Consider the following 10,446-nt stretch of genomic DNA (forward strand, 5'->3'; position numbering starts at 1 on the left):
CACACTGCCTGACCAAAAAAAAGTCGCCACCTGGATTTAACTAAGGGGCCGTTTACATGGCGCGCATTTTGAGTGCATCCGCAGCTGCTTTCTCTCTGCGGTTCTGCTAATTATATACACGACACCAGTGGCCCCCCTCTTTGAATCCGGAGGTTTCTGAATCCCCCTTCCAGAGTGGAGGTTTTTCGCTAACCCCCCGCTGATAATGTAAACATCTCCCACTGAGGCTTTGTGTTAAACCACATGCGTACACGCACGCGCGGACAGACGCTATATTTCTATCAACATGGCGGCGGATACACTGCTTTCAGAACTACGACTGATGGAATATATTTTTAATCTCATAGTTAATCTACGTCAGATTCTAGGTGCTGTGATTGACATCTGTGTTGGAAGAGACACAGTCTGATCCAGTTCTAATATTGCTGTTTATAGAACATGGCACTCGCACACGTCACGCTGCACTATAACATGTGCTAAATAATAACAGGTTAATAATAATAAACAGTATTTATGTTAGTTTGAGAGATATAATGAAGCTCTCTGAGCTAAATGAAGCTATCTGGACATTATGTAATTCAAATTTAAAATGATGCTAAACATATAGCGTGAACACGAAAGTTGAAAATGAAGCCATCAGGTTAAATTTTTATTTATTTATTCAACGCCACAAACTGTATGTCACACAAACACTGATAATTAAACTGAACACACTATTAAAACAAGTTAACTGTAAACTACATTAATGAACAACTGGACTCTTGTTTTCATCCGGTATGGAAGTCCCACGTTGTTCATCTGGCTCGTTCAGGCTGTCACTCCTTTGATTAATGCAGCTTAAAACATTGAATGGATTGAATAAAACAACTGAGGGGAATTTTAAATAAATAGTTCATCCAACATCTCTCTCTCTCTTCGACGTCCTCTTGCACTGCACCTGGGCCGAGCCTCATTCAGAACCGGTCCGCCTGGTGGGAGACAGCTTCTTCTTCTTCTTTCAGGAAAAAATAAAAACTCAGTTGGTTGTTTTGTAACCGAAGTAAACACAAACTAACATTATTAAGAACATTGATTTACCTGCTGTAAAACAGCTACTGATTATCATGGAGTAAAGTCCGACATCGTCGATTCAGTTCTGGTCCACTCGGTGACCGGTGTGGAGCTGTTAGATGAAGCGGTCCCCTTGGCGTCAAATCTGTTGACTCTTATCCACAGTCCAGCTAAAATCCAGCTTTTACTTGTTAAATTGTTGTTAGCTGAGCTTTTTAGCTCACAGAAAAGGCGCGTGCCGCATGCGCATTAGGTGAAGGTACAAAATTCACAGCGCCATCTAATGACCTGGCATGGTGACTACAGCGGATTCAGGAGGGCTGGGGGGGTGGGGATTTCTTTGGATGCATGTGAACACAAAATCCGTCCGTGTCAACGCAGATCTTTTCCTCTAATTAACATATGAAAAAAACTATGTTTCCCCCCATCGTGTCCATGTAAATAGGGCCTAAGCAAATACATATGAACCTAATATTGACAAAATAATGCATGGGCGATTATCTTTCAGCTGGCAACAAGTTATTTAAACCTCCTATATAAACTACTGGGGGCAGCTGTGGCTGAGTGTTTAGAACAGTCGTCCTCCAATGTGAAAGTTGGGGGTTCGAATCCACCAGCAGTCTGAAGTGTCCCTGGGCAAGACACTGAACTCCTCATAGCCTCTGATGTGTGTCCTATCAGTGTATGAATGTGATCTAAAGCACTGACTAGTCTCTTTAGAATGATTTGTTCAATTAGCTTTGTAGAGATCTAGTAGTGTTGTATGAATGGGTAAATGAGGACACAGATTGTAGTGTAAAGTGCTTTGAGTATCTAAAAATAAGATAGAAAGGCGCTATATAAGTAAAGTCCATTTACCATTTACCCCCAACTGGTGCAACGAGTTGCTTCTCATTTCTTAAACAACCATGTGGAAAGACGCATCGTGTGGTCGTGGAAAAGATGTCAGTCTGTTTGAGAAGGGTCAAATCATTGGCATCAAGCAGAGAAAACATCTAAAGAGATTGCAGAACCTACTAAAATTGGGTTAAGAACCGTCCAACACATTATTAAAAACTAGAAGGATAGTGGGGACCCATCATCTTCGAGGAAGAAATGTGGCTGAAAAAAATCCTGAATGATCGTTGATAGGTAATTCCTACCTTAAAAGAACCAAACAGACACACAGTGTAAGTTCATAATCAATCTTTTGCAAAAGGGGAGCTACAGTCACAACTGTGTTAAGGCTGCGAGCTGAGAACTCCGAAGGATTTCTGCATTTGCTCGTCTTTTATTGTCACACAGAAATAAGTGAAAACTGGGACATCTTGATAATACAGGCAGTTTAGGTTACACAACGATGGCACGGCGGTCTAGAACATTTTGATTAAACGCTTACATGGGTGTGCGTGATGAATTCCTGATACCATTGTATCAATTAAATTCTGCTTCTTTACAGTTAAGAAAAACAGTGACAGTGACAGATTGATGATGTGAGATTGATCAAATATGAGTTGATATGTATAAACCCCGACATCTCTGGTTTTACAAAATAAAAAACAGTTCTCAGAAACTGCTACGTGGGTGAACTTTTATCAGTTCCTGTCAGTTTGGTTTAACTTTGCAAGTTCACAGCTTTACGGTCAAACAGACATTATTAGACAAAGATTAATAACGTTCAAGATACGAAAACCCTATCATTTTCCCTCCTGTTTATCAATCTTTGTCATAAGCCAAGCTTCAATGCTAGCGATAAAACATAAAATAAAAAAAATAAAAACTTTCAATGTTGGTTATATAAAACAAGGCATAAAATCAAACTTTAAAAATCAAAACCAGGAAATTTTTTTAAATTATTATTATTATTATTATTTTTATTAGCTGAAATTTAAGGTAATCTAATTTTATTATTTTAATCACTCATTTATTCAAACTTGGTGGGTTATCATGTTTACACATAGCATAGTGAGTGCAAGAGCAGACATCATCACAATACATTTTGTTCATCACATTTTGGGTACAGGAATCACAAGCAAATACACTTTATGCTTTATTTTCTAAGCAACTATATCATAGTACTGTTACAACTGACCATAGTTGTATGTGTCAACCTGCTGAAGTGGGACATAATCATCAGTGTCAGTGGACATTCTGGTTATTTGCAAGTTTATCACTGTGGCAGTGAAAGTCTTCATCATCATGTTTTTCACACAGGGCGAAATGCAGGATGTGAACACACAGAAGAGGAATAGGACAGTCAGAATAGGTGTGCAGATTTTCAACAACAAATGCCACCACGGTCCTGAGATGAGCCATGAAAGAAGGTCAAAGGGTTGTACTCCTGATGTTGCACTGTCCACATACCGTTTCAGTTGGTCTAGGTCGTTTAGAGCATCATGGATGTCTCCACCAGTTCCAATTTCATCTGGGATGTAGGTGCAGCATGTGGTTCCTATAATCTTACATACCCCTCCTTGTGTGGCGATGAGCAGGTCCAAGATGACGCGGTTCTGGATGATCATGTCTCTCATTGCAGTCAATTCCTTTGTTGTTCCATTTGCCAGTCTGTAGGTGTCGTTGATGAGGCGGAGGAGAGCATAACGGTTGATCTCGACATGTTGTCGAATTTCTCCAACTCCTACCCATGGGAATAGGCCTTGAAATAAATTTTCACCTCCATTCCAAATCCTGTATTCCCATGGGACGCCGGTGCTGGTGGTGAGGCCTCCCCATTGGTGCACCTCGGGCATCGGTGAACGTTTCTTCCTGGTCAGTGGTTTAGAGCCTTTTCTGTGGAGCATCAGGGGCTAGATAGGGGAACCAAAGCACAAAGCCCCCCCCCCCCCCCCCCAAGTGTGGTGATAGTGCAGTGTAGGCTCTGTGGCCACACATGAAGTACCAGTCAGCCAAAGTTCTGGAGACTCTGTCTGTCTCCTGGCACGGTGGCGCTGCAACCAGTGGTGTTCTGTTGTGATGTTTCCTGGTCTCAGGCCTGAGTTGTGGGTGGCGTAGGGTAGGTGGGCACATACATAGCAGTTGACTTCGTTCCCTTTGTGTGTGGTTTTGTTTATCAGCTGCCACCACAAATTGGTTCTGTAGTCGTGTGGATGTGTCATCTCTCTTTTACCTCTTTGGAGAGCTTCTCCGCCCATACCATACCAATTTATTTATAGAGCACTTAAAACAGCAACAAGGCCAACCAAAGTGCTGTACAAAAGAAAACAAACATGCACAGCAGACAGGAAAACATAAAATAAAAATACAGATACAAATAGCAGCAGAAGCTAACTAAAATGGCCAACAGTGTAGAGTACAGACAGGACCAAAACAAATCACACTGTGTTAAAGACAAGAGAATAGAAGTGGGTCTTCAAGCGCGACTTAAAGACTGAGAGTGTGGGAGCCTGCCGGATACTCAGTGGCAACTCATTCCACAGTCGTGGACCTGCAACAGAGAAAGCCCTGTCACCTCTGAGCTTACGACGGGTTTCTGGGACTGAGAGAAGCATCTGGTCTGCTGACCTCAGAGAGCGCGGTGGGATATATGGCTGCAGAAGATCAGTGAGATAGGATGGGGCGGAACTGTTCAGTGATTTAAAAACATACATGAGAATTTTGAATTGGATCCGAAGGTGAATGGGTAGCCAGTGCAGGGAGGCCAAAACTGGCGTGATGTGCTCTCTATAGCCTGTACCAGTTAAAAATCGGGCTGCAGCATTTTGGACCAGTTGTAGACGTGCAATGGAGGACTGACTGATTCCAAACAGAAGTGAATTGCAATAATCAAGCCTAGATGTTATGAAGGCGTGGATCACTGTCTCAAGGTTCTTTTTGGAGAGTATAGGCTTCAGTTTAGACAGCCGTCTCAGCTGAAAAAAACAGGATTTGACCATCATGTTTACGTGACTGTTGAGTTTTAAGGACGGGTCCATTATCACCCACAGATTAGTGACCTTTTGTTTCTTTAGCGGGGCTAGAGAGAAAAGGTCAATGTCTTAGTTCATGAGTGAGCCACTGGGATGGAACAGCATGACTTCAGACTTCTTCTCATTGAAGCTTAAGAAGTTTAAAGCCATCCAGTCCCGGATGTCAGCCAGGCAGTCAAGAAGAGGCTGAATAGAGCATGTGCCTCTGTGCCTCAGGGGGGAGTAAATTTGGCAATCATCGGCGTAGAAATGAAAGGGTATGTTGTGTTTGCGGAAAATAGCACCTAGTGGCAGCAGGTATAAAGAAAAGAGAAGGGGACCGAGGATGGACCCCTGCGGTACCCCCCACTGGAGCGCTGTTGATGCCGAACTAAAATCTTTGATATTGACACAGAAGGTTCTGTCAGAGAGGTAGGACCCAAACCATTTAAGGGCTGACCCTGTGATGCCACCCACTGCTCCAGTCTAGAAATGAGGATCTTGTGGTCTACTGCTCCAATGTTCTAGGGATGCAGCACTTTCTGCAACTTACAGTGGCTGAGATATATCCAGCTGGGTCTTTCAGCTATCTCTCCTGCTGTAAGTGTGGTCAGCAGTACTTGGAACGGTCCCTCCCAATGTGGGCTGGCCCAGTTCTTCCTTTTGATCACTTTGATGTAGACCCAGTCGCCTGGTTTGATGGGTGGGCTGTTCTGTAAAAGAGGAGAATCAGATGGCAGTAAATTTGCATTTGATACATCTTTCAACTTCAAGATCCTGATCATATAATCTGCTAAAGTTTGTTCTTCGTCTGCTTTTTTTAGGTCTGCAGAAAAGGGGCAGTTTGTATGGTCTGCCATGAATTATTTCAAAGGGTGTTAGGCCTTCTGAAGTAGGTGTGATTCTCATGTAGAGTTTGACTAAATCTAAACATTCTGGCCATGGCCTGCCTGTGGTTTGCATGCATTTTCTTAGTCTGCTCTTAACAGTTCCATTTGTTCTCTCTGCCAGCCCTGCACTTTGAGGGTGGTATGCACAGTGTTTTTTTTAATGTTATGTCTAGGTGTTCTGCCATATTTTCGATTATGTTGTTAACGAAATGTGGGCCATTATCACTGTATAGGGTTTTTGGTATTCCATGAACTGGGATAATATGCTTGCATATAGCCTTTGCTACTGTTAGTGCATCTGCTTTTTTAGATGGAACGATTTCAACCCATTTAGAGAACGCATCAATCATTACCAGACAGTATTTATATGGACCGCTTTGTGTTAGTTCAATAAAATCCATGTGCATTGTTTGAAAAGGATAGGCGGGTTTTGGGAATGAGCCCCTTTTGGGTCTGATGTTTCCTTGTGGGTTATGGTTTATACAGAGTGGATATGCTTTACAAAAATTTTTGTAAGTAAGACGTTATTCCATAAGTGGTGAAATGTTCCTGTATTATAGTCTGCATCCCTTCTGTTGACACATGGCAAGGACCATGTGTCAAAATTGTTGCTGCTTTAAAAAGAGATTTTGGTAAAACTGGTTTGTTTTGTACTTTATAAATACCTTTATTTAAATTAGCTCCTTTTATGATTCACATCCACTTGGTGCCTGTGTGTTGGGGTTCACCCCAGTAAATGAGAGGGTGGCCTCCCTCCGCTTACGTGTGGGGGGACGGGTTCTGACTCATTTGTGCTTATGCACCAAACGGCAGTTCAGATAATCCGCCCTTTTTGGAGTCCTTAGAGGGGGTACTGGAAAGTGCACCTCCTGGGGACTCCCATGTCCTGCTAGGGGACTTCAATGCTCACGTGGGCAGTGAGACCTGGAGGGGTGTGGTTGATCTGAACCCGAGTGGTGTTCTGTTGTTGGACTTTCGTTCTCGTCATGGGTTGTCCATAACGAAGTTCAAGCATAAGGGTATCCATATGTGCTCTTGGCACCAGGACACCCTAGGCTGCGGTTCGATGATTGACTTTGTCATCGTCTCATCTGATCTGCGGCCACATGTCTTGGACACTCGGGTGAAGAGCGGGGCGGAGCTGTCCACTGATCACTACCTGGTGGTGAGTTGGCTCTGAGGGTAGGGGAGGATGCCGGTCAGACCTGGCAGACCCAAACATATTGTGAGAGTTTGCTGGGAACATCTATCAGAGTCTCTTGTGAGACGGAGCTTTAACTCCCACCTCTGGGAGAACTTCGAACATGTTCCGGGGAGGTGGGGGACATTGAGTTCGAGTGGGCCTTGTTCCGTGCCTCTATTGTCGAGGCTGCTTACCGGAGCTGCGGCCGCAACGTTGTCGGTGCCTGTCGCAGCGGTAACCCTCGAACCCAATGGTGGACACCGTCGGTGAGGGATGCTGTCAGGCTGAAGAAGGAGTCCTATTGGGTCTTTTTGGCCTGTGGGACCCCGGAAGCAGCTGATGGGTACCGGCAGTCCAAGCGACATGCGGCTTGGGTAGTCGCCGAGGCAAAAAACTCGGGCATGGGAGGAGTTCGGAGAGGCCATGGAGAATGACTTCCGCACAGCTTCGAGGCGATTCTGGTCCACCGTCCGGCGTCTCGGGGGGGGGGGGGGGGGAGCGGTACACCACCAACACTGTTTATAGTAGGGGTGGTATGCTGCTGACCTCCACTCGGGATGTCGTGGGTCTGTGGGCAGAATACTTTGAAGACCTCCTCAATCCCACCGGCACGTCTTCCACTGAAGAAGCAGAGCCTGGGGACTTTGGGTTGGGCCCTCCAATCTCTAGTACTGAGGTCACCGAGGTGGTTAAAAAAACTCCTCGGTGGCAGCGCCCCAGGGGTGGATGAGATTCGCCTGGAGTTCCTTAAGGCTCTGGATGTTGTAGGATTGTGTTGGCTTATGCGACTCTGCAATATTGCGTGGACATTGGGGGAAGTTCCCCTGGATTGGCAGACCGGGGTGGTGGTTCCCCTATTCAAAAAGGGGGACCGTAGAGTGTGTTCCAACTATAGGGGGATCACGCTCTTAAGCCTTCTTGGAAAGGTCTATTCGGGGGTTCTGGAGAGGAGGGTCCGTCGGATAGTCGAATCTTAGATTCAGGAGGAGCAGTGCAGTTTTCCTCCTGGTCGTGGAACACTGGACCAGCTCTACACTTTCAGCAGGGTCTTGGAGGGTGTGTGGGAGTTTGCCCAACCGGTCTACATGTGCTTTGTGGACTTGGAGAAGGCATTCAACCGCGTCCCTTAGGGAACCCTGTGGGAGGTACTCTGGGAGTATGGGGTACTGGACCCTTTGATATGAGCTGTTAGGTCCCTGTATGACCGGTGTCAGATCCTAGGTCACATTGCCGGCAGTAAGTCGGGCTTGTTCCCGGTGCGAGTTGGACTCCGCCAAGGTTGCCCTTTGTCACAATTCCGTTCATAACTTTTATGGACAGAATTTCTAGGTGCAGCCAAGGTGTTGAGGGGATCCGTTTTGGTGGCCTTAGGATTGCGTCTCTCCTTTTTGCAGATGATATGGTCCTATTGGCTTCATCAGATCGTGATCTACAACTTTCACTAAAGCAGTTCACAGCCGAGTGCGACACGGCCAGGATGAGGATCAGTTCCTCCAAATCCGAGGCCATGGTCTTGAGCCGGAAAAGGGTAGAGTGCCCTCTCCGGGTCAGGGAGGAGGTCCTGCCCCAAGTGGATGAGTTCAAGTGTAGATGAACAGATGCTGGGATATATTCATCATTTAACGCGAGTTCCTCATTTTTCTGGACTGAATAAAACGTGCATTGAATTTAAGGAAATGCAAACGTGAGACGTCATTTAAATTTGACCCATCAAAATGAATGCGGTCATTTATTTACAGAATCAAATTTAACATCAAACATTTACATTAATTTGGCAAATTATGAAAATAACAACAAAGCAATCAATCAGGAAAAATCATACGGCCATGATTTCTCCGTTGCTGCACCAACAGACATTTATAACTGTACAACTATGATCTTTTACCCACATGAATGTGGGTAAGCACTTTACACAGACATTTCTAAATATCTGGGAGAATTTCTACTTGATAGAAAAGTTTAAGATGAAAGATGAAGTTTAAAGGGGAGAAAGATGGTGTTTGAGGTAGAGTGTTGAACAGAACGGCACTCTCCGGGCTTTCTTCAGCTTTTCCTCACAGTACACTTAGGTGGTGAAAACGACTCTTTTACCTGGAGATGTCTCAGGCGAGATTCCGTTTAACGCACCCTTTCAGCGTCTCCGTAGGATGCTGTTACTCGTCCGGAGTAGCGGCGAGATTCTGTCCGCCACAGCTCACCTCAGTGGAAATGTTATAATCCCATGAAACTCGGAAGAGCTTCGTTGTCATGTCAGGAACTCCAACAGCACTCCATCAGAACTTTAGCTCTCGTGTAGTTTACAGAACTCCCACAGAACTCTTGAAGTCTGACAACTCTCCAACTCTGTAACTCCGTGAGTCTCTGAGTCTCTGTGAGTCTCTGTGAGTCCGTCTGCATACCTGTGAGTCTGTGTAGACCAGGAAGTACTGACATTTTAAAGACTCTTTCCCGGTTCACTTTTTGGGATTTTTCATTGGTCAGAAACGACCAGAAGGGGTGTGTTTTTGTGACGTAAGAGGTTAGAGACAGCGAGAATTGTTATGAGACAGCTCAGAAATGTTCTCACAGACCGAGAGGGTTCTGTTTTGGCGTGCCTTAAGAAACAGGTGCAAAACATCTCTATTTACGTCTGAGAGGATTCTAAAACATGACAGTTTTAACATAACAACTTGTTTTTCGTTTGACTGTAACCTTGTAAACGCACACACTTGCTCATTCAAAAGCAGAAATCAGAAAAATGCATAATTACTCTGCACAGCTTTTAACATGAGAATAAAATCATTACTCAGTTAATAAAATTGATTAGTTCACTGCAACATCTAAAATGGTTTGAACTAAGACACTTTGATTATCAACATTTGTAAGATAGTAATGATAATAAAAAGAGAGTGTTCTTTTCACTTGAATCTTCAAGAAAGAAAGTCTCAGGATGGGTGAACCTGTATTTATGGAGTCAAATACATGAAATGACAGCTTCTGTCCCACAAGGTTCTAAAGGTCAAGAGTTTTGACCTTAGACTGGGTTTCGACGTAGGCTTAGTCCACTACACAAGTGTTACGGTTTTATCCATATCTGACCCCAGATGGCAGAACCAAAAAAGGAAAACAGGTACAGCGTTTATCAAAAATAATCTGTGTTTATTTTCTCAGGAAAAGGGGAGTTGGGTGGTAGTTTCTTGTAACAGGATCTTTGGAGGAGCACACTGTGAATTCCTGGTTCCTGAAGAGTCAGCCACAGGATGAGAAGGTGAGTTCCTTTTTGTTGAGGAGTTTGTTTGTTGTGGGAGCAGAGAGAGCAAGAGCAGGCTGGAGGTCGTTGACTGGTAGTTGAGGCCTAGGAAGGTTTGTTTGAAGCAGGACGTGGAAGTCACGTTACCGTTCTAAGGTAATGTCCCAGCACTGGAGGAGAGTCTGGCAGCAGCTTAAGTAGTCTGGCAGA

At 44.5% G+C, this 10,446-nt stretch overlaps 1 protein-coding gene across 1 annotated transcript in view; it reads left to right on the top strand.

Moving 5' to 3' along the window:
• The window catches only part of gpatch1 (G patch domain containing 1), a 55,823-nt gene that overhangs the window by 7,128 nt on the left and 38,249 nt on the right, over window positions 1–10,446 (top strand). The gene's annotated exons all lie outside the window — the stretch shown is intronic.

The sequence above is a fragment of the Nematolebias whitei genome, chromosome 2 (genome assembly GCF_014905685.2).
Source record: "Nematolebias whitei isolate Nwh7 chromosome 2, NemWhi1, whole genome shotgun sequence".
NCBI classification, from domain to species: domain Eukaryota; kingdom Metazoa; phylum Chordata; class Actinopteri; order Cyprinodontiformes; family Rivulidae; genus Nematolebias; species Nematolebias whitei.